Source organism: Helianthus annuus, chromosome 4 (genome assembly GCF_002127325.2).
Source record: "Helianthus annuus cultivar XRQ/B chromosome 4, HanXRQr2.0-SUNRISE, whole genome shotgun sequence".
Classification (NCBI taxonomy): Eukaryota; Viridiplantae; Streptophyta; class Magnoliopsida; order Asterales; family Asteraceae; genus Helianthus; species Helianthus annuus.
The window spans coordinates 74,115,313-74,137,694 of record NC_035436.2 but is presented as its reverse complement, the minus strand read 5'-3'; positions in this window follow the sequence as shown (position 1 = coordinate 74,137,694).

The window sequence follows — 22,382 nt, the reverse complement described above, 5'->3', positions numbered from 1 at the left end:
TCAAGGAAGGGAAGCTTAAAGAAGAATATCTCCGTGGGATGGAGAAGCAATTGGTGCCAAACGAGGAAGGAACGTTATGTTTTGAGAAAAGGATTTGGGTTCCTCTGTTTGGAGGGTTAAGGAAAGTTATTTTTGATGAAGCTCACAAATCACGGTACTCAATCCATCCAGGAGCGGATAAGATGTACCAAGATCTCAAGGATTATTATTGGTGGCCTAAGATGAAAGGCGATGTTGTTGTTTATGTGAGCAAGTGTCTAACGTGCGCTAAGGTAAAAGCGGAATACCAGAAGCCTTCAGGACTTCTGCAACAACCAAAGATTCCCAAGTGGAAATGGGAACAAATCTCCATGGATTTTGTTACAAAGTTGCCAAGAACGCCAAGAGGACATGACACTATTTGGGTAATAGTGGACCGATTAACGAAATCTGCACATTTCTTACCTATCAGGGAGAAGGATAATACGAGCAAGTTGGCTGAAATTTACATGAGAGAAATTGTTACACGCCATGGAGTACCTCTCTCGATCATCTCTGATAGAGACGGAAGGTTCGTATCAAGAATTTGGCTCACAACTGAATTTGAGCACCGCATTTCAAGAAGCTTTTGGCTCACAACTGAATTTGAGCAATCCTTCCAAGAAGCTTTTGGCTCACAACTGAATTTGAGCACCGCATTTCACCCGCAGACCGACGGTCAAAGCGAGCGAACGATACAGACTTTGGAAGATATGCTGAGAGCATGTGTTATGGATTTGGGCGGTAGCTGGGATAAGCATTTACCTTTGGTCGAATTTTCATACAACAACAGCTACCACACCAGTATTGGTGCCGCGCCATTTGAAGCTCTTTATGGCCGCAAGTGCAGATCACCGCTTTCTTGGTCTGACGCAGGTGATAGACAATTGGTTGGTCCTGATATGGTCTAGGAAACCACGGATAACATCGCACAAATCCGAGATCGCATCAAGGCGGCTCGTGATCGTCAAAAGTTCTATGCGGATCGAAGAAGAAAACCTCTAGAATTTGAGGTAGGTGATATGGTTTTGTTAAAGGTATCACCCTGGAAGGGTGTGGCACGCTTCGGAAAGCGTGGAAAGTTGAATCCGCGGTATATAGGTCCGTTCAGAATTTTGGAAAGAATTGGGCTAGTAGCATACAAACTGGACTTACCTGCTGAACTAAATGGAGTTCACGATACATTTCATGTATCCAATTTGAAGAAAAGTCCAACTCAAGATACCGTTGTCATTCCTACTGACGAAATTCATGTTGACGACACGCTCCACTTCGTTGAAGAACCTGTTGAGGTTACGGATTGGAAAGTGAACAAGACCCACCGGAGTAGTGTCAAGCTCGTCAAAGTGCGTTGGAATGCCAGACATGGTCCTGAATACACTTGGGAGCGTGAGGACCGGATGAAAGAAAAGTACCCCCACTTATTTCCCAAGAACCCCGCTTCTAGAAGCAGAACTTAAAATTTCGGGACGAAATTTTTCTAACGGGGGGAGAATGTGACAACCCTCACTAAACCAGGTATCCGTACGACTTAATTAATAATTAATTACTGCTTAATTACTGTGCTTACTTGAACTTGTGAACAAACTGCTACTTGAATGCTGATACATGTATTTACTTGCATCATACTTTATTTACTGTCACTACATTATTTACATGCTGAACTTTAGTGACAAACATGATGCACAAAAGCACAGTAGCACCATGAACGGATAACCTATCGAACATGCTGATATAGCCAGCATCAGGCAGTTACTGCCTCTAAGGCCTGTATGAGCCCGAGATAGTTTACTACACTAATAGTGAGTGTGGAAATACAAGGTGTGACACCTGTGTCACCGCGACCATCAAACAAATACCAAACCAATGAAATATTGTATTTCATACTTGGGATCTTGTATAAATATGTGTATCTTTTGCACATATCAATTCTTGTTCAAATTCAAATTCTACATCACTTTCTGGAGAATTATACGCAAACTGGTGCGTAAACGTACTCAATTTAATACGACAAATACTCCGGAACATCAACATATACTCAACATACCTTAAATAACCTTTACATAACTTAGAAATAAGTTTTGAAGGCTTTGGTATGGCAAAAACAAGTTAATTCGCTTACAGGGACTAAACTTGACAAACTGCGAAAGTATGCCAATTTGAACTATAACGAACATTCCGGAACATGTCCATAAGTTAAACATACCATAAATATCCTTTACATGGCTTAGAAATAGGCTTTGAGGGGTTTGGTATGCTAAAATAAACTTCTGGGTCATTCAGGGACTAAAAGTGTCAAAAAGTGCACAAGTTTGCACTTTCGCGCATAACTTACGTTCTGAATACATCCGGACATCCAAAAATTTATGTAAGCATCCTTATATTATGCCTTAGTGTTTGGAATGAGAAAAATCCATTCGTCGCGTCATTTGGATCGTCTTTCGCGCTTATGCGCATTCCGTCGTAATTAAGCGAACATCGCGATCGTACGGCCAAACGAACCGACATCCGACATATTTTTGGGCATGTTTCATGTCCACAATGTTTAGGCATCATTTTGGGGCCTTAAAAATGGCTTTACAGGTCTTAGAAGGGCTGGAAATAGCTTAAACACGCAACAGGGACCAAAAGTGTAAATTCTGCAAGTGGTGCAGATCAGAGAGGGCCAGGCGGCCCGCGTGAGTTTTGCCCAAATATGAGGCGGGCCGCGTGAGGATGTCTGACAGAAAGATTTTGCATTAAATGCAGAATCTGGCCTTTCGTTCGATCAAGAGGCGATGCCTTTTCACCCAATGAAGGGCCAAGAGCCAAGTTCAGTGAATTTAACCCCTGGACACATGTACGCACGAGATCAAGGCACGATATTCGATAAAACGATCCTAACGGTTCCACCTTTCCTATAAATACCCCCCCCTTAGTGTAAAAATCACAACAATCTGATCTTGAAGCTCTAAGTTGAAACCATTGTTTCATACCTGAGCTATTTGATCTAGATTAGCACTCGGGGACCCTCCGTAAGTCTTCTTTCGCTCTTTTATTCGCTTTTCAAGTCCGAAAGTCAACGTTTTGTTGACTTTCTGCATTGACCAGCTTATGGTCGATGCGAAGTTCATGGAACTTCATAACGTGAGCGTGATCACGATGGTTATGGTCCGTAGTGACCATACCTACTGATTTCCACGTTATCTAGGCTCAGTGACGAGTCGTAGTTTCGGCCAAAATGTGCATTCTTGCATATTTTGTAACCAAACTACTCGTGAGCATCAAAGCCGTTTGTTTTGATGTCAAACCTGTTTTCAAACTTAGTTAAGCATGTTCTAACATGCTTAGCTCGTCACTTTTAGTTTAGTGCTTATATAGGGTCGTAAGGTAAGCGATCTAAACCATCGCTTATGCTTTCGAACCCGACCCATTTTGTCGGTCATTAGGACCTGACCAAACACATTAGGTGACCATAGCTATAACCTTCCGAGGTTATACCTTGTGGTCACGATGTTAGGCGTTCCAGACGCGTTCTACGCGAACGACGCGTAAAGTGGCATAAGCTACCTAAACGGGTCGTGATGGACCGTAAGCACTTAGGTTAAGTTTCATTTTAGTATGTAGGCTTTGTTAAACCATATTACACGAGTCTCCATACTCGTTTGGTTTTCGAACCCGCGTACTGTCCGATCCTTCCGATTTGGTCCGGTATATTAACATAAGCTACCTATTAGGTGCCGTTGATATTCCGTGATCTTTAGCATTATCTGGTTATTATACAAGGAACTCAAAGCAATCTCAGGTGAGTACATTGAACCCCTCTTTTACTGTTTTCTAAACTATTTTGGGGTGAAACACATGTGCCTATCTGTTACTTTCATGCTTTCCTATTTTCACATCATATACTTGCTATGTTCAATAGTACATATATAGTACATGATTTCATTGTGTTTATGCTATGTATGTCCATCGTGTGCATACTTAGCACAACACTTTACATTACATTTTCATGCTATGTATGCCCATTGTGTGCGTACTTAGTACATCGTTTTACATCACATGCTATGTATGCCCATTGTGTGCGTACTTAGTACATTGTTTTACATTACATGCTATGTATGCCCATTGTGTGCATACTTAGTACATTGTTGCACATTGCATTTCTGTTGCATATGCTCATCCAGCATATGAACACATCACACTACATTTTAAACCATTATACTCTACAATACATTTCATGCTACGTACGCCCATTGTGTGCATACGTAGTACATTGTTTCACATTGCATTACTGTTGCATATGCTCATCCAGCATATGAACACATTACACAACATTTTGAACCGTTGTAACCATTTGACTATGTGAACCGTCTTAACCCTTCAATTTCATGAACCGTCTGTAACCATTGAACCGTGTAAACCAGTTGTATCCGTTGACATGGATTACATTTGACAATAGACATTTGACTATACATGAACATTTCTACCGTTGTTAAACATTTCATCTTGATGGTTTGGTTTGAGTAAGTGATTTAAGTAACGAGGCATGTGTAATATGATACAAGCATGGTAGATACGCCGCTGGTACTTCCTATATATAAGTGTTTGTATGGTATTACATATCGTAGCGTTATTTGAATCATTTCAATTTGAAACATAGAACATTTTATACAAATAACACGCTTTTCACAAGACATTGATTTACAAACAACAAATCTTATACAAACTCTTTTTACATGGTTATTCAGTTAACCATGCATTGTTCTCTTATTTATACATATCATTTGATCTTACCGTTTTTCAAATGATTTACAAGACAAAGCAAAATACGAGGTTCATGACTAAACATTTTCTCAAACTCAAGTCATGAATTCCGTTTTCACAAAACCAATGTATCTCACAGGCATTTTTATGCTGACGTACCTATTTTCACATGTGTTTTCAGGAGATGACGCATAGGACTTATCAAGACATACTTAGGCGGACCTGTGCCTTAGTGACTTAAAACGAGACAAGAACTAGTTAATTTATGTTATGTACACTTTGATTCTTGTTTAGACAATGTAAACCTTCATGTTTGATTTATAAAATGAAACTTCATTCGCCATGGATTTGAAACAATTGATTCTGTTACAACACTCCCCGACGTTTCCGCCACGTTTTGTATGTTCTACGTGGTCGGGGTGTGACAGAAAAGATGGTATCAGAGCTAATGGTTATAGGGAATTAGGTTATTAATAATACTTTGACCTAGTCTATAACCTTCCTAGGACCCTAACGCGAGTTCACTTGCGTTTAGTCATAAAACAATACCGTCACCTATCCTTAGGCGACGACCACAACAAGAACATAAATTCCAAAACCGCTTTGAAAACCAATCATCTGTCCTAGGATGATTGATTACTAGGTTTTGAACCCTCTGTTATAAGGTTTTGAACCCTCTGTTATAAAGTTTTTAACCCCTTTGAATTTTCAAAACTCCCGTCAAAGTTTTAAGTCCTAAATAGTGTGAACACGTGCGAACTGGAAGAGTGAATGCCTGTACCCTGGGTTTTCTGTCTAAGGTTAGAGTGTTCGTACAAATCCGCATAATCGGACCAGTCACTCTTACCTGGGAACTCTTGGGGTGAGTGTCCACTTATAGGCGAGCATGTCTTCGCGATACACTATGAGGATCTATTTGCTTTGATTCAGCCCTGGTGTTGTTTGTTTGCTTCATGATTCAAACAAGTGACCATCAACCGTGATTATGGTCAGTGATTGTAACATCCTATTCTTACCCAATACCATTTTATTTGTTTCCTTTCATGTTTTCCTCTTTTAGAATGCCTCCTCGACGCGAACACCAGATAGCAACTGCCGAGCTGGCAGAAATTATTGCGCAGCAGATGGCTGCTCAATTCCCAAATCTCTTTGCTCAATGGAACCAAGCCAACAACAACAACAATGGTACATGCAATTTCAAGAACTTTAACTCGGCTAAACCACTCAAGTTTAGTGGTTCTGAGGGAGCAACTGGGCTTCTCCAATGGTTCGAGAGCATCGAGAATACCTTTCGCCACGTGCAGTGTCCGGAAAATCACAAGGTCGAGTTTTCTTCGAGTGTGTTTCAGAAGAGGGCTCTTACATGGTGGAACGGGGTAATGAGAGACCGTGGTGCAGATGTTGCTCTAGCACAAACATGGGCTGAACTGAGAGCACTTATGATGAGAGAGTTTTGTCCTCGTCATGAACAACGAGCGTTGGAGAAGGAGTTTGATGATTTGAAACAAGATAGTGGCGAACACAGGGCATATACTGATAGGTTTGAGGAGTTGAGTCTACTTTGCCCGACTATGGTCGCCCCACTCGACAAGGCTATCGAAAGGTACATCGACGGCCTGCCTGACTCGGTACAAGACATTGTCACTGGTAGCAACCCTACCACACTCCGTCAGGCCATTGAGCTATCTGCAACCTTGACTGAATCGCAGATCAGAAAGCATAAACTTTTTCGAAAAGGTGACAAGAAATCGGCCGGGGAATCGAACCCAATCGAGGAATCAAAGACCATGGATGAACAGACTGAATCTCCTAAGAAGTCAAGGAAGCGAAAGGCTTCCCAGAACTTCGACGTGGTCGCTCACAATGGTCAAGCCGTCCCCAACCAACCAGCTCAACCCCCTGCTAGAAAACCATACAATGGAACTGCACCCTTGTGCCACCAATGTAGCCTCCATCATCACGCTAATGTATAGTGCCGCAAATGCCAAACTTGTGGACTCATAGGCCATACAACAAGAATCTGCCCAGCTGCAGCTGCACCAAACCAAGCTGGCAACAATCCCGCTCAAGGTCGTTTCCTACCAGGTTCTTGTTTCAACTGTGGCGAGATGGGTCATTTCCGAAGAAATTGCCCAAAGCTTGCTAATGCAAATCCAGCACAAGGATGATCACCCGACTGACTAGAAGACAACATCGTTTAGAAATAATCATGTCTTATGTATTAAGTTTCTTTTGTTGTCAAGATCCAAGGAACAGTTGATATCGTTGTTTATAAATAAATCTTTCATTTACATTGCAATGTATTTCTATGGTTGCATGTATAAACGACATATCCCTTGCAATACCGACAATCAAGGAACCGTATTCCTTGAAGAACAAACTACCCCCAAAATTCTCCCATTCTATAATCGCTTGCGTCTTCCACGGAATTCCTAAGTACCCGTTTATTCTAAGGAAACGAAGTACAAGGCGCAGGTTACAACACAAGACGAATACCCAAGGTACCACTATAAATCCTTAATAGGGTACCTAGGAATTTCCCGTAAGTCTTTAATTGTTGTATACCTTCATTCGAATGTGGTGATTCCTTGTAATCAAAAATCGAATTTTGGGAGATCTTTCTATCTTCTCAGATAGATTCCAGTGAACCTTGAGATCCGTCGACAGGTTTCCATATCCGTATTCAATCGATAGCAAGTTAATAACAAATTATGATCAAATTAAACAATTATGTGACCATGTGCTTATGTGTTTCCTTATGTATTGTTGTGTGATCCAAATTATGTTATCCAAATCTTCGTAGAATCTTACATATCCGTGTACAAGAGATTCATAGTAGGATGCCCAAAGGTATTACTTAAAATCCTCAATGGACTTCTATGTTATAGTTAAGCCCCTCGGATTATAAAGTACTACTTCATAATTAGACCCCTTGAGTGGTCTAGCTAAACAGATTCATCCAAAAATCTGGTTAGGGATATCATGTGATGATATAGCTGAAAGGACTCCTTGGTGGCCTAACCAAGAGGATCCCCTGTCGATCTAATTAAAAGGAACCGATGGAAGTCTAGTCACCCTCGTCACAAGTTTGATATCCTTCCCCAAAACATTACAAAACAAACTATGCGGACTGTGCAAGGGATTACGTAATTATGGATGCATACATAATTATGGAATTTAGTGCACAGAAATCACAGCAAGTTCTGTCATGTGTCTAGAGATAACCCTATTCATTTCCAATTCTGATGAAGCATCCGTTGAGGAAAAATGAACTAGCTATTCATTTTTCGCTTCTGAAGAATATCCGTTGAGGAAATGAATATCCGTTTATCCTTCATTTCCAAATCTGAAGAATACCCGTCGAGGAAAATGACCCCGTTTGTTCATTTTCGTTCTGAAGATTTATCCGTTGAGGAAATGAATATCCGTTTATCCTTCATTTCCAAATCTGAAGAATACCCGTTGAAGATGACCCCGTTTGTTCATTTTCGTTTCTGATCGTCAAAAGTTCTATGCGGTGCAGATCACCGCTTTCTTGGTCTGAAGATGGCCGCAAGTGCAGATCACCGCTTTCTTGGTCTGACGCAGGTGATAGACAATTGGTTGGTCCTGATATGGTCTAGGAAACCACGGATAACATCGCACAAATCCGAGATCGCATCAAGGCGGCTCGTGATCGTCAAAAGTTCTATGCGGATCGAAGAAGAAAACCTCTAGAATTTGAGGTAGGTGATATGGTTTTGTTAAAGGTATCACCCTGGAAGGGTGTGGCACGCTTCGGAAAGCGTGGAAAGTTGAATCCGCGGTATATAGGTCCGTTCAGAATTTTGGAAAGAATTGGGCTAGTAGCATACAAACTGGACTTACCTGCTGAACTAAATGGAGTTCACGATACATTTCATGTATCCAATTTGAAGAAACGTCCAACTCAAGATACCGTTGTCATTCCTACTGACGAAATTCATGTTGACGACACGCTCCACTTCGTTGAAGAACCTGTTGAGGTTACGGATTGGAAAGTGAACAAGACCCGCCGGAGTAGTGTCAAGCTCGTCAAAGTGCGTTGGAATGCCAGACATGGTCCTGAATACACTTGGGAGCGTGAGGACCGGATGAAAGAAAAGTACCCCCACTTATTTCCCAAGAACCCCGCTTCTAGAAGCAGAACTTAAAATTTCGGGACGAAATTTTTCTAACGGGGGGAGAATGTGACAACCCTCACTAAACCAGGTATCCGTACGACTTAATTAATAATTAATTACTGCTTAATTACTGTGCTTACTTGAACTTGTGAACAAACTGCTACTTGAATGCTGATACATGTATTTACTTGCATCATACTTTATTTACTGTCACTACATTATTTACATGCTGAACTTTAGTGACAAACATGATGCACAAAAGCACAGTAGCACCATGAACGGATAACCTATCGAACATGCTGATATAGCCAGCATCAGGCAGTTACTGCCTCTAAGGCCTGTATGAGCCCGAGATAGTTTACTACACTAATAGTGAGTGTGGAAATACAAGGTGTGACACCTGTGTCACCGCGACCATCAAACAAATACCAAACCAATGAAATATTGTATTTCATACTTGGGATCTTGTATAAATATGTGTATCTTTTGCACATATCAATTCTTGTTCAAATTCAAATTCTACATCACTTTCTGGAGAATTATACGCAAACTGGTGCGTAAACGTACTCAATTTAATACGACAAATACTCCGGAACATCAACATATACTCAACATACCTTAAATAACCTTCACATAACTTAGAAATAAGTTTTGAAGGCTTTGGTATGGCAAAAACAAGTTAATTCGCTTACAGGGACTAAACTTGACAAACTGCGAAAGTATGCCAATTTGAACTATAACGAACATTCCGGAACATGTCCATAAGTTAAACATACCATAAATATCCTTTACATGGCTTAGAAATAGGCTTTGAGGGGTTTGGTATGCTAAAATAAACTTCTGGGTCATTCAGGGACTAAAAGTGTCAAAAAGTGCACAAGTTTGCACTTTCGCGCATAACTTACGTTCTGAATACATCCGGACATCCAAAAATTTATGTAAGCATCCTTATATTATGCCTTAGTGTTTGGAATGAGAAAAATCCATTCGTCGCGTCATTTGGATCGTCTTTCGCGCTTATGCGCATTCCGTCGTAATTAAGCGAACATCGCGATCGTACGGCCAAACGAACCGACATCCGACATATTTTTGGGCATGTTTCATGTCCACAATGTTTAGGCATCATTTTGGGGCCTTAAAAATGGCTTTACAGGTCTTAGAAGGGCTGGAAATAGCTTAAACACGCAACAGGGACCAAAAGTGTAAATTCTGCAAGTGGTGCAGATCAGAGAGGGCCAGGCGGCCCGCGTGAGTTTTGCCCAAATATGAGGCGGGCCGCGTGAGGATGTCTGACAGAAAGATTTTGCATTAAATGCAGAATCTGGCCTTTCGTTCGATCAAGAGGCGATGCCTTTTCACCCAATGAAGGGCCAAGAGCCAAGTTCAGTGAATTTAACCCCTGGACACATGTACGCACGAGATCAAGGCACGATATTCGATAAAACGATCCTAACGGTTCCACCTTTCCTATAAATACCCCCCCCCTTAGTGTAAAAATCACAACAATCTGATCTTGAAGCTCTAAGTTGAAACCATTGTTTCATACCTGAGCTATTTGATCTAGATTAGCACTCGGGGACCCTCCGTAAGTCTTCTTTCGCTCTTTTATTCGCTTTTCAAGTCCGAAAGTCAACGTTTTGTTAAGTTTCATTTTAGTATGTAGGCTTTGTTAAACCATATTACACGAGTCTCCATACTCGTTTGGTTTTCGAACCCGCGTACTGTCCGATCCTTCCGATTTGGTCCGGTATATTAACATAAGCTACCTATTAGGTGCCGTTGATATTCCGTGATCTTTAGCATTATCTGGTTATTATACAAGGAACTCAAAGCAATCTCAGGTGATTACTGTCACACCCCCAAAATCCACCTGCGGAGTATCACCGCTTGGGAGCGTGACTGACCAGGATCAAGCCACCAATCATATCGAACAATGTAATTAATGTCAGTTATAATAAATGTAAACCAATCATTCAATACGATTGATGTTTCCAACAAAACATAGTTTAAGTAGCGGAAGCGTAACAATGAGATTCCAATGTATTTAAATAGTTCAAGTGTTGTAAGTGTAGCATAACATCCACGATCCAAGCTCCACAACGACCTGCTCCTCCCTGTGCAAGCTCCATATATACCTAATGTCCTGCAAGGCATGCAGCAGAGAGTCAACAACTAGTTGAGCGAGTTTACAGTTAACAGTTCAGCAATAGTATAGCGTGAGTAGTAGTATGTTCGTTCGTTATGTCATGTATCGTATTAGTTTCCATCGCGGCCTCCCAGGCAGGTATGCGAAGATATTTGGGGGTGTTCATCCCGTGTATTCTAGACTAGGTTTATCCGTATTGCGGCCTACCAGGCAGGTGTGCGAAGGTTAGTAAATTACAGTTCGCGGCCTTCCAAAGGCAGGTGTGCGAAGTCAATCATAATATCGCGGCCAACCCTTGGCAGGTGTGCGAAGATCAGTTCAATAAGTGTTACTAGTCTAGCAGTAGTTCTGACAATGGAGTATGTACCATAGTTCATCCCATAACATCACTACGTTCCATTATAGACAAGTACCAGTAAATAATCAAATCCCATTCCCACCCTGGGAACCCCATGCCTTGGCTGTGTGAACTCACCTTGGTTTGCTCGGTATGCTAGGTTATGCACTCACAGGTAATCAGTCAAGCCCTATTTAGTGCACGTATAATAATCAGTTTCGAATTCGCAATATTTCGCATGTATTCTATGTCACTAAATGTGTTCAAGCAAATCATCGTCATGCAACTCCTAACAGTTATATCTCACATTCATCCAAATATGCATCATATGGTAGAGTGCTTGATCATTTCTAACGTAGTTAATCAATAATACGCTTTACGGATCATCAGGTTAACAACGGTTGCATGCTTTACATGTTTGACAATTATCACGTATACAGTTCAACCAACATCGCACCATTTATGTTCGACAGGGTTATCATGCAATTTACATACTTCATATAGTTAACGCTCTTAACAGAAACCAGACACTAGCAATGATACATGTCTAACGGAGCTATCTTGCTTAACAGGAAATAATAGTTAGCAGCGTTAACAAGAGTTGGATGCATATCCTTAACAGAGTCACATATTGAAAGAGTTAACGCCTTAACTAAGTAAACAACTTAACGAAAGTCCAACATAGGTCTAGAGGCTTAACAAAAATCACCACATCTATCTGAGTTATATTAAACGGAATAACATACTTTAACAAAGTCTGACCATTTCCCCTCAACATGAAACTCGGACCAAAAGAGTCTTAAAAGTCGGGCATGAGGGGAGAAAAGCCACAAGTTCGGGCCAAGTGAGGAGATTAAAAACTCAGACCATCACTTCCCCATTGTGCAAACTCGGACCAGGTGATCTTATGAGGAACCTCGGACCACACAAGAGTATCAAACTCGGACCAGATTCCTTCCCCTAAACTCGGGCAACATTAACACCTAAAGTCGGACCACCTTTATTAGTTTAAACTCGGACCAAAGGTTGCTTTAACAACCTCGGACATCACAATGCTTAATAATTCGGACCAAGAGTGTTATTTATATAAGTCAGACTAAGTGGAAACTCGGATATATGTTTTAATCAATAAACTCGGACCATGTGTTAATCAATAAACTCGGCCCTTTGCACATATCATTAAACTCGGACACTTGTGTTTCTTATTAAACTCAGACAATTAGAATCAAGGTTACGAAACTCTGACAGAAATCGTGAGTTCCAATACAGAATCAAATGAATCAAAGCAGTTACATTTCTCTTGGTTTCTAACCCTAATATCAAACACAGTGACGGCAGAATCATAATCAATCCACTCATGATCAACAATAATCAAACTATATCATTACAGGAACCATCAATCAATCATACGACTAATCATTATCATCAATAATTCAGAATCAAATCAAAATCACAACCTATCACATGAAGAACTAGGGTTTTATAAGCATCAATCAATCAACAATTATTCAAGAATTGATACAACCAAATAATCAATGCACAATCATTAACAATTACCTTGAATGATTCTAGGGAAAGAGGAATCAAGTGTGATGATTATCTTGTGCCCATGATTTGGTGATGATGCTTGCTAGAGGATTAGAGAGTTACAAGTAGGTGTTTTGATTTTGAGAGAATGATTAGTGAAAAGGGGATTAAGGTTAAGTATAATTAAGTTTTCACTAATAACTCTTCACACCCTCAAATATTCTATTTTACAAAAGTACACCATCTCAATCAATTTCACAGTTTCACCACCAAGTTTATACATTTGACAAGTTTATCACAATTAACACATAGTCATGCACAATCACAATTAACATATACAATTCCATAACAACTAATTGTGAAATCAATCGACTAAATAATACAAGAACGTGCAATAATTGCGAAATAGAAATCTTGGAAATTCGAGTTGTCACATTATCCCCAACTTAAAAGAAATTTCGTCCCGAAATTTGGTACGCACTCACTGAGGAAGCTAGGTAAGTTATATCGTTCACTGGTTTTCCTGGGGTGTCACATCATCCCCCCGTTGATTTGGAATTTCGTCCCGAAATTCAGTAATAGTAGCTTCAGCCTCAGTAGTGGTTGCATTGGTTTCGAAATAACTGGGGTACTTTTCTATCATCTGGTCTTCGCGTTCCCAGGTGTACTCTGGGCCACGTCGGGAGTTCCAACGAACTCGAACAAGAGGGATTCTCTTGTGTTTGAGGACCTTAACATCCCGGTCCGTGATTTCAACTGGCTCCTCGACGAACTGCAACCGCTCGTCGATAGTGAGTTCCTTAAAAGGGACTATGAGGGTCTCATCTGACAGGCACTTCTTCAGATTCGACACGGGAAATACATTGTGAACTGCACCGAGTTCAGCTGGTAGGTTCAGTCTGTAGGCTACTGGGCCTATTCTTTCAGTGATTTCGAACGGTCCAACATACCGTGGATTGAATTTGCCTCGCTTACCAAATCGAACCACACCCTTCCAGGGTGAGACTTTTAATAACACCCGGTCCCCGACCTGAAATTTCCAAAGGCTTGCTACGCTTGACCGCGTAGGCTTTCTGACGGTCGCGTGCTGCCGCCATGCGTTGTCGTATCTGTGCAATCTTTTCCGTGGCGTCCACTACAATCTCTGGACCCGTAATCTGACTATCCCCCACCTCTGCCCAACAGAGAGGTGACCGGCATTTACGTCCGTACAATGCCTCAAATGGAGCGGCTTGTATGCTGGTGTGATAACTGTTATTATACGAAAACTCCACCAAAGGGAGATGCTTTTCCCAGCCGTTGCCGAAATCGATAACACATGCCTGAAGCATGTCTTCAAGAGTCTGGATCGTTCGCTCAGACTGCCCATCCGTCTGAGGATGATATGCTGTGCTCATGTCTAATCGTGAGCCGAAATATTTGTGCTTCGCTTGCCATTGCTCTGACGTGAATCGTGCACCCCGATCCGAAATGATGGAGGTGGGCACCCCGTGCCTCGAAACAACTTCTTTAAGATAGATGTCTGCGAGAGTGGAGAACTTATCCGTTTCCTTAATAGCCAGGAAGTGTGCAGACTTGGTGAGTCGATCCACGATCACCCATATAGTATCATTCCCACGCTGAGATCTAGGTAAGCCTGTAACGAAATCCATGGAAATCTCTTCCCATTTCCATTGAGGTATCTTAGGCCGCTGAAGTAGGCCTGAGGGTTTCTGGTACTCTGTCTTGACTCTCGTACAGGTCAAGCACTTGCCGACGTAAGTAGCGATGTGAGCCTTCATACTAGGCCACCAATATGTAGTTCTGATGTCGTAGTACATTTTGTCCGAACCTGGATGTACCGAGTAGCGAGACTTATGAGCTTCATCCATTACAAGTTCTCGTAAGCCGCCATATAGTGGGACCCAAATACGTCCCGTTACACAGTAGGTGCCGTCTTCCTTTTGTTCCCTTCGTTGCTTGAACCGCGTAAGGCTTCAGCCATGACGTTTTCGGGTTTTTAAATGCTTCTACCTGAGCATTTCGTATCTGTGCAGGAAGACCGGTCTGAATAGTGTGCTGCAGGGCTCGTACGCGTCTAGGTAGAGTGTCTTTCCGACTGAGGGCGTCAGTCACAACATTGGCCTTGCCTGGGTGATACCTGATGGCGCATTCGTAGTCGTTCAGTAGTTCCACCTATCTCCGTTGACGCATGTTCAAATCCTTTTGCTTAAGAATATGCTCGAGACTCCTGTGATCGGTGTAAATCGTGCACCTGGTACCGTACAGGTAGTGTCGCCATATCTTAAGCGCGAAAACAACAGCTCCCAGCTCTATATCGTGCGTCGTGTAGTTCCGTTCATGAATCTTGAGTTGTCGCGAAGCGTAAGCAATAGCCTTATCTCGTTGCATCAATACGCAACCAAGACCCTGTATCGATGCGTCACAATAAAGCACGAAGTCATCTGTGCCCCTCGGCAGTGAGAGAATAGGTGCGCTGCAAAGCCTATCCTTTAAGTACTGAAAAGCGGTCTCTTGTGAATCTCCCCAACGGTAGGTGACACCCTTCTGTGTCAGCATAGTAAGCGGCTGCGCGATCTTCGAAAAGTCTTTAATGAAATCGTCTGTACCATCCCGCCAAACCCAAGAATTGGCGTATTCCTGTCGGTGTACGCGGTGCAGGTCTGTTCCTGATCGAATCTATCTTGGATGGATTGTCATGAATCCCATCCCTGTTCACCACATGGCCTAAGAAGTGGACTTTACGAAGCCAGAAGTCGCACTTAGAAAACTTTGCGTACAATTGCTCCTTTCGAAGGAGTTCCAAGATAAGACGTAAGTGCTGCTCGTGCTCCTCCTGACTCTTGGAGTAGATCAGAATGCCGTCGATGAAGTCAATGACGAACTTGTCAAGATAAGGTTTGCACACCCTGTTCATAAGGTCCATAAATACGGCAGGTGCGCTCAATAATATCAAACCATCCATCATGTCAAACATAAAGTATAGTAGTTAAAATAATTCATAAAACCCAATACAATTGATGTTCAAACCAAACTTTGTTCGAGTAGTGGAAACATAATAATGAAAACCCAAAAATAAGTTATAAGTTCAAATATCGTTCATTGCGTCTCCTCGTCCTAACACAAAAGCTTGACCTCTTGCCTCGTTGCCATTGTTGTTGTTGTTTCCCCGGTTGTTGTTGTTGTTGTTCCCGTTGCCCTGGTTATTGTTGTGGTTCTGGTTCTGGTTCAACTGAGGACAATCGCGTTTGTAATGACCTTCTGCCCCACACTGGAAACAACCCCGGTTTCCACGCTGTGGTTGCTGCTGTTGCGGGTTTTGAGGAACTGGTGGCGGAAGTTGCTGATCCTGGTTTGCAGGTCGAGAGCTTCTACAATCCTTAGCCTCATGACCCATCTTGAGGCACCTTTGACAACGTTCCCTGCGACATCTTCTGCTGTGGTGCCTGTTGCACTTATTACACAGTGGGTGAATTCCCCGATATCCACCCTGCCCCTGACTGCCAGATGATTGCTGACTCGAATTCTGGTAGTCATTTGTCTTGCGCTGCTGAGGCTGAACAGAAACTGATCCCTTGCTGGAATCCCCCTCCCATTTTCTCTTGTTGTCACTGGGAGTAGTAGCAGTAGTGACAGCAGTAGTAATAGCCTTGACACGTTTTGGCAGTCTGTTCTGATCCACTGCCTGATCTGTAATACGGTGAGCGAGGCGCTGAATAGCCTGAATGTTGTCAAGATTGGCCGATGTCACATGGCTCTGGATCTCTGGCGCTAATCCCTTGAGATACATCTCAATGCGCTTGTACGGAGGGTCTACCATAGTTGGGCATAGCACGGCTAGCTCGTTCGACCGTTTAGTATACGCTTCGATCTCAGATCCAACCATTTTCAAATTGTACAGCTCGTCTTCCAACTTGTGAATATCTTCACGAGTACAATATTCCCTTTTGATTAGTTCCTTAAAATCGTTCCAGGGTGTGGCGTTAGCAGCTGCCAACCCTAAGATCTGGACTTGGGCGTTCCACCAAGTCAGTGCTATTCCTTCCAAGGTGCCAGTTGCATACTTGACCTTGCGAGCCTCAGGGCACTCGCACATTTCGAATACTGACTCTAGCTTCTCAAACCAATGGAGGAGTCCCACTGCCCCCTCGGTGCCGCTGAAAGTACTTGGACGACAGTCCATGAAGTTCTTGAAAGTGCAGACAGGCTGCTGCGCGTGTTGACCTGCTTGAGCAGCTGCAAGTGCCGCAGCAACTTGAGCTTGAACGAGAGCCTCTAGCTGGGCTTGAGTTATGCTAATTCTTCCAGACATGATCTTCATAGTAAAAGTAATGTAAGTGAGAGTGGTTCGCGAGTAGGGCGATGACAGAAAAGTGTAAGCACGTAGGTGTTCTCAAGCAATAACAAGTAGTGAGCAAAGTAATGTAAGCATACTACGAGCAAAGTTCTATGCAGTTCTAGCAAGCAGGTAATAAACATAAACCTTATTACCTAGGATGTCGAGTCTTGCACGTGGAGCGAAGCGTCGTTGTGGATCGTTGAGAGCACTGTTCTGGTTATAGTCTGGTTTTAATAAAAACGTTTTCCCCATATTAAAACCAAGTTCTCTATAACCAATGGCTCTGATACCAATCTGTCACACCCCCAAAATCCACCTGCGGAGTATCACCGCTTGGGAGCGTGACTGACCAGGATCAAGCCACCAATCATATCGAACATGTTATTAATACCAAATATAATAAATGTAAACCAGTCATTCAATATGAAAGGTGTTCAAACATAATCATAGTTTATAAGTATAGCGGAAGCGTAACAATGAGATTCCAATGTATTTAAATAGTTCAAGTGTTGTAAGTGTAGCATAACATCCACGATCCAAGCTCCACAACGACCTGCTCCTCCCTGTGCAAGCTCCATATATACCTAATGTCCTGCAAGGCATGCAGCAGAGAGTCAACAACTAGTTGAGCGAGTTCACAGTTAACAGTTCAGCAATAGTATAGCGTGAGTAGTAGTATGTTCGTTCGTTATGTCATGTATCGTATTAGTTTCCATCGCGGCCTCCCAGGCAGGTATGCGAAGATATTTGGGGGTGTTCATCCCGTGTATTCTAGACTAGGTTTATCCGTATCACGGCCTACCAGGTAGGTGTGCGAAGGTTAGTAAATTACAGTTCGCGGCCTTCCAAAGGCAGGTGTGCGAAGTCAGTCATAATATCGCGGCCAACCCTTGGCAGGTGTGCGAAGATCAGTTCAATAAGTGTTACTAGTCTAGCAGTAGTTCTGACAATGGAGTATGTACCATAGTTCATCCCATAACATCACTACGTTCCATTATAGACAAGTACCAGTAAATAATCAAATCCCATTCCCACCCTGGGAACCCCATGCCTTGGCTGTGTGAACTCACCTTGGTTTGCTCGGTATGCTAGGTTATGCACTCACAGGTAATCAGTCAAGCCCTATTTAGTGCACGTATAATAATCAGTTTCGAATTCGCAATATTTCGCATGTATTCTATGTCACTAAATGTGTTCAAGCAAATCATCGTCATGCAACTCCTAACAGTTATATCTCACATTCATCCAAATATGCATCATATGGTAGAGTGCTTGATCATTTCTAACGTAGTTAATCAATAATACGCTTTACGGATCATCAGGTTAACAACGGTTGCATGCTTTACATGTTTGACAATTATCACGTATACAGTTCAACCAACATCGCACCATTTATGTTCGACAGGGTTATCATGCAATTTACATACTTCATATAGTTAACGCTCTTAACAGAAACCAGACACTAGCAATGATACATGTCTAACGGAGCTATCTTGCTTAACAGGAAATAATAGTTAGCAGCGTTAACAAGAGTTGGATGCATATCCTTAACAGAGTCACATATTGAAAGAGTTAACGCCTTAACTAAGTAAACAACTTAACGAAAGTCCAACATAGGTCTAGAGGCTTAACAAAAATCACCACATCTATCTGAATTATATTAAACGGAATAACATACTTTAACAAAGTCTGACCATTTCCCCTCAACATGAAACTCGGACCAAAAGAGTCTTAAAAGTCGGGCATGAGGGGAGAAAAGCCACAAGTTCGGGCCAAGTGAGGAGATTAAAAACTCAGACCATCACTTCCCCATTGTGCAAACTCGGACCAGGTGATCTTATGAGGAACCTCGGACCACACAAGAGTATCAAACTCAGACCAGATTCCTTCCCCTAAACTCGGGCAACATTAACACCTAAAGTCGGACCACCTTTATTAGTTTAAACTCGGACCAAAGGTTGCTTTAACAACCTCGGACATCACAATGCTTAATAATTCGGACCAAGAGTGTTATTTATATAAGTCAGACTAAGTGGAAACTCGGATATATGTTTTAATCAATAAACTCGGACCATGTGTTAATCAATAAACTCGGCCCTTTGCACATATCATTAAACTCGGACACTTGTGTTTCTTATTAAACTCAGACAATTAGAATCAAGGTTACGAAACTCTGACAGAAATCGTGAGTTCCAATACAGAATCAAATGAATCAAATCAGTTACATTTCTCTTGGTTTCTAACCCTAATATCAAACACAGTGACGGCAGAATCATAATCAATCCACTCATGATCAACAATAATCAAACTATATCATTACAGGAACCATCAATCAATCATACGACTAATCATTATCATCAATAATTCAGAATCAAATCAAAATCACAACCTATCACATGAAGAACTAGGGTTTTATAAGCATCAATCAATCAACAATTATTCAAGAATTGATACAACCAAATAATCAATGCACAATCATTAACAATTACCTTGAATGATTCTAGGGAAAGAGGAATCAAGTGTGATGATTTTCTTGTGCCAATGATTTGGTGATGATGCTTGCTAGAGGATTAGAGAGTTACAAGTACGTGTTTTGATTTTGAGAGAATGATTAGTGAAAAGGGGATTAAGGTTAAGTATAATTAAGTTTTCACTAATAACTCTTCACACCCTCAAATATTCTATTTTACAAAAGTACACCATCTCAATCAATTTCACAGTTTCACCACCAAGTTTATACATTTGACAAGTTTATCACAATTAACACATAGTCATGCACAATCACAATTAACATATACAATTCCATAACAACTAATTGTGAAATCAATCGACTAAATAATACAAGAACGTGCAATAATTGCGAAATAGAAATCTTGGAAATTCGAGTTGTCACAAGTACATTGAACCCCTCTTTTACTGTTTTCTAAACTGTTTTGGGGTGAAACACATGTGCCTATCTGTTACTTTCATGCTTTCCTGTTTTCACATCATATACTTGCTATGTTCAACAGTACATATATAGTACATGATTTCATTGTGTTTATGCTATGTATGTCCATCGTGTGCATACTTAGCACAACACTTTACATTACATTTTCATGCTATGTATGCCCATTGTGTGCGTACTTAGTACATCGTTTTACATCACATGCTATGTATGCCCATTGTGTGCGTACTTAGTACATTGTTTTACATTACATGCTATGTATGCCCATTGTGTGCATACTTAGTACATTGTTGCACATTGCATTTCTGTTGCATATGCTCATCCAGCATATGAACACATCACACTACATTTTGAACCGTTGTACTCTACAATACATTTCATGCTACGTACGCCCATTGTGTGCATACGTAGTACATTGTTTCACATTGCATTACTGTTGCATATACTCATCCAGCATATGAACACATTACACAACATTTTGAACCGTTGTAACCATTTGACTATGTGAACCGTCTTAACCCTTCAATTTCATGAACCGTCTGTAACCATTGAACCGTGTAAACCAGTTGTATCCGTTGACATGGATTACATTTGACAATAGACATTTGACTATACATGAACATTTCTACCGTTGTTAAACATTTCATCTTGATGGTTTGGTTTGAGTAAGTGATTTAAGTAACGAGGCATGTGTAATATGATACAAGCATGGTGGATACGCCGCTGGTACTTCCTATATATAAGTGTTTGTATGGTATTACATATCGTAGCGTTATTTGAATCATTTCAATTTGAAACATAGAACATTTTATACAAATAACACGCTTTTCACAAGACATTGATTTACAAACAACAAATCTTATACAAACTCTTTTTACATGGTTATTCAGTTAACCATGCATTGTTCTCTTATTTATACATATCATTTGATCTTACCGTTTTTCAAATGATTTACAAGACAAAGCAAAATACGAGGTTCATGACTAAACATTTTCTCAAACTCAAGTCATGAATTCCGTTTTCACAAAACCAATGTATCTCACAGGCATTTTTATGCTGACGTACCTATTTTCACATGTGTTTTCAGGAGATGACGCATAGGACTTATCAAGACATACTTAGGCGGACCTGTGCCTTAGTGACTTAAAACGAGACAAGAACTAGTTAATTTATGATATGTACACTTTGATTCTTGTTTAGACAATGTAAACCTTCATGTTTGATTTATAAAACGAAACTTCATTCGCCATGGATTTGAAACAATTGATTCTGTTACAACACTCCCCGACGTTTCCGCCACGTTTTGTATGTTCTACGTGGTCGGGGTGTGACACAAGGGTTGTAGAACTGCGTCTCTAGGAATAAGTTATAGTGACAGGATGTGCCAAAAACGTACTCTAAGTACAAAACTCAGCACTTTAACTAAAAATTCAGCTTCTAGCTAACTAATAAAGTGCCAAAACATGAGAAAAATATTACTATACACTTTCCAAAGTGTCGGCAATAAGTTGTGTCGCTAAAATTGATAATAACGACACTTTAAAGCTTTGTTAAACGCTTTAACGGATTACTATCCAACCGAACAACCGGACTTTACCCGGAACGTGAAAATATTGCCATTTACATTATTTATCTTTTTCTGAGCCAGTTAGGGTCCCTGAATACCCTAACACCCACTGTAATGCACAACACACTAATAACCGGGTTAATCCCTAAACTAACTTAACTAACCTAACTATAAACTAACTAAATGGTTGAATTTGAACCAAGACCCCCCCCCCCTCAACCAAACCGTCCCCAAGAGGACACCTCATGTCCTTCACTTAATTATTTTATTCACTCTTGTTCCATATCTACTAGACATTGCATCCTTTGGATAATAATCTTTAAATTGCCTATAAGATCACCACTTGACACACTAATCACTTCATTTCTCAAACACCAAAACACTCTCCCTCTCCTCTCTCTTTGGCTCTCGGCCGAACCACCACACAACCATCCATCCATCTTTCGGCTTTGATCACCTCATTTCAAGACCATACAAGTGTTAAGGATCACCTACAAGGAAGCTTGGTGCATTCGGAACTCGAAGGACCTCATCTCATTGCTTTTATCCACTCATTTTGCGTCTAGAATCTTCCCTAGCCTCGAGCTAGTAGTAAGTTACTATAATCACACTC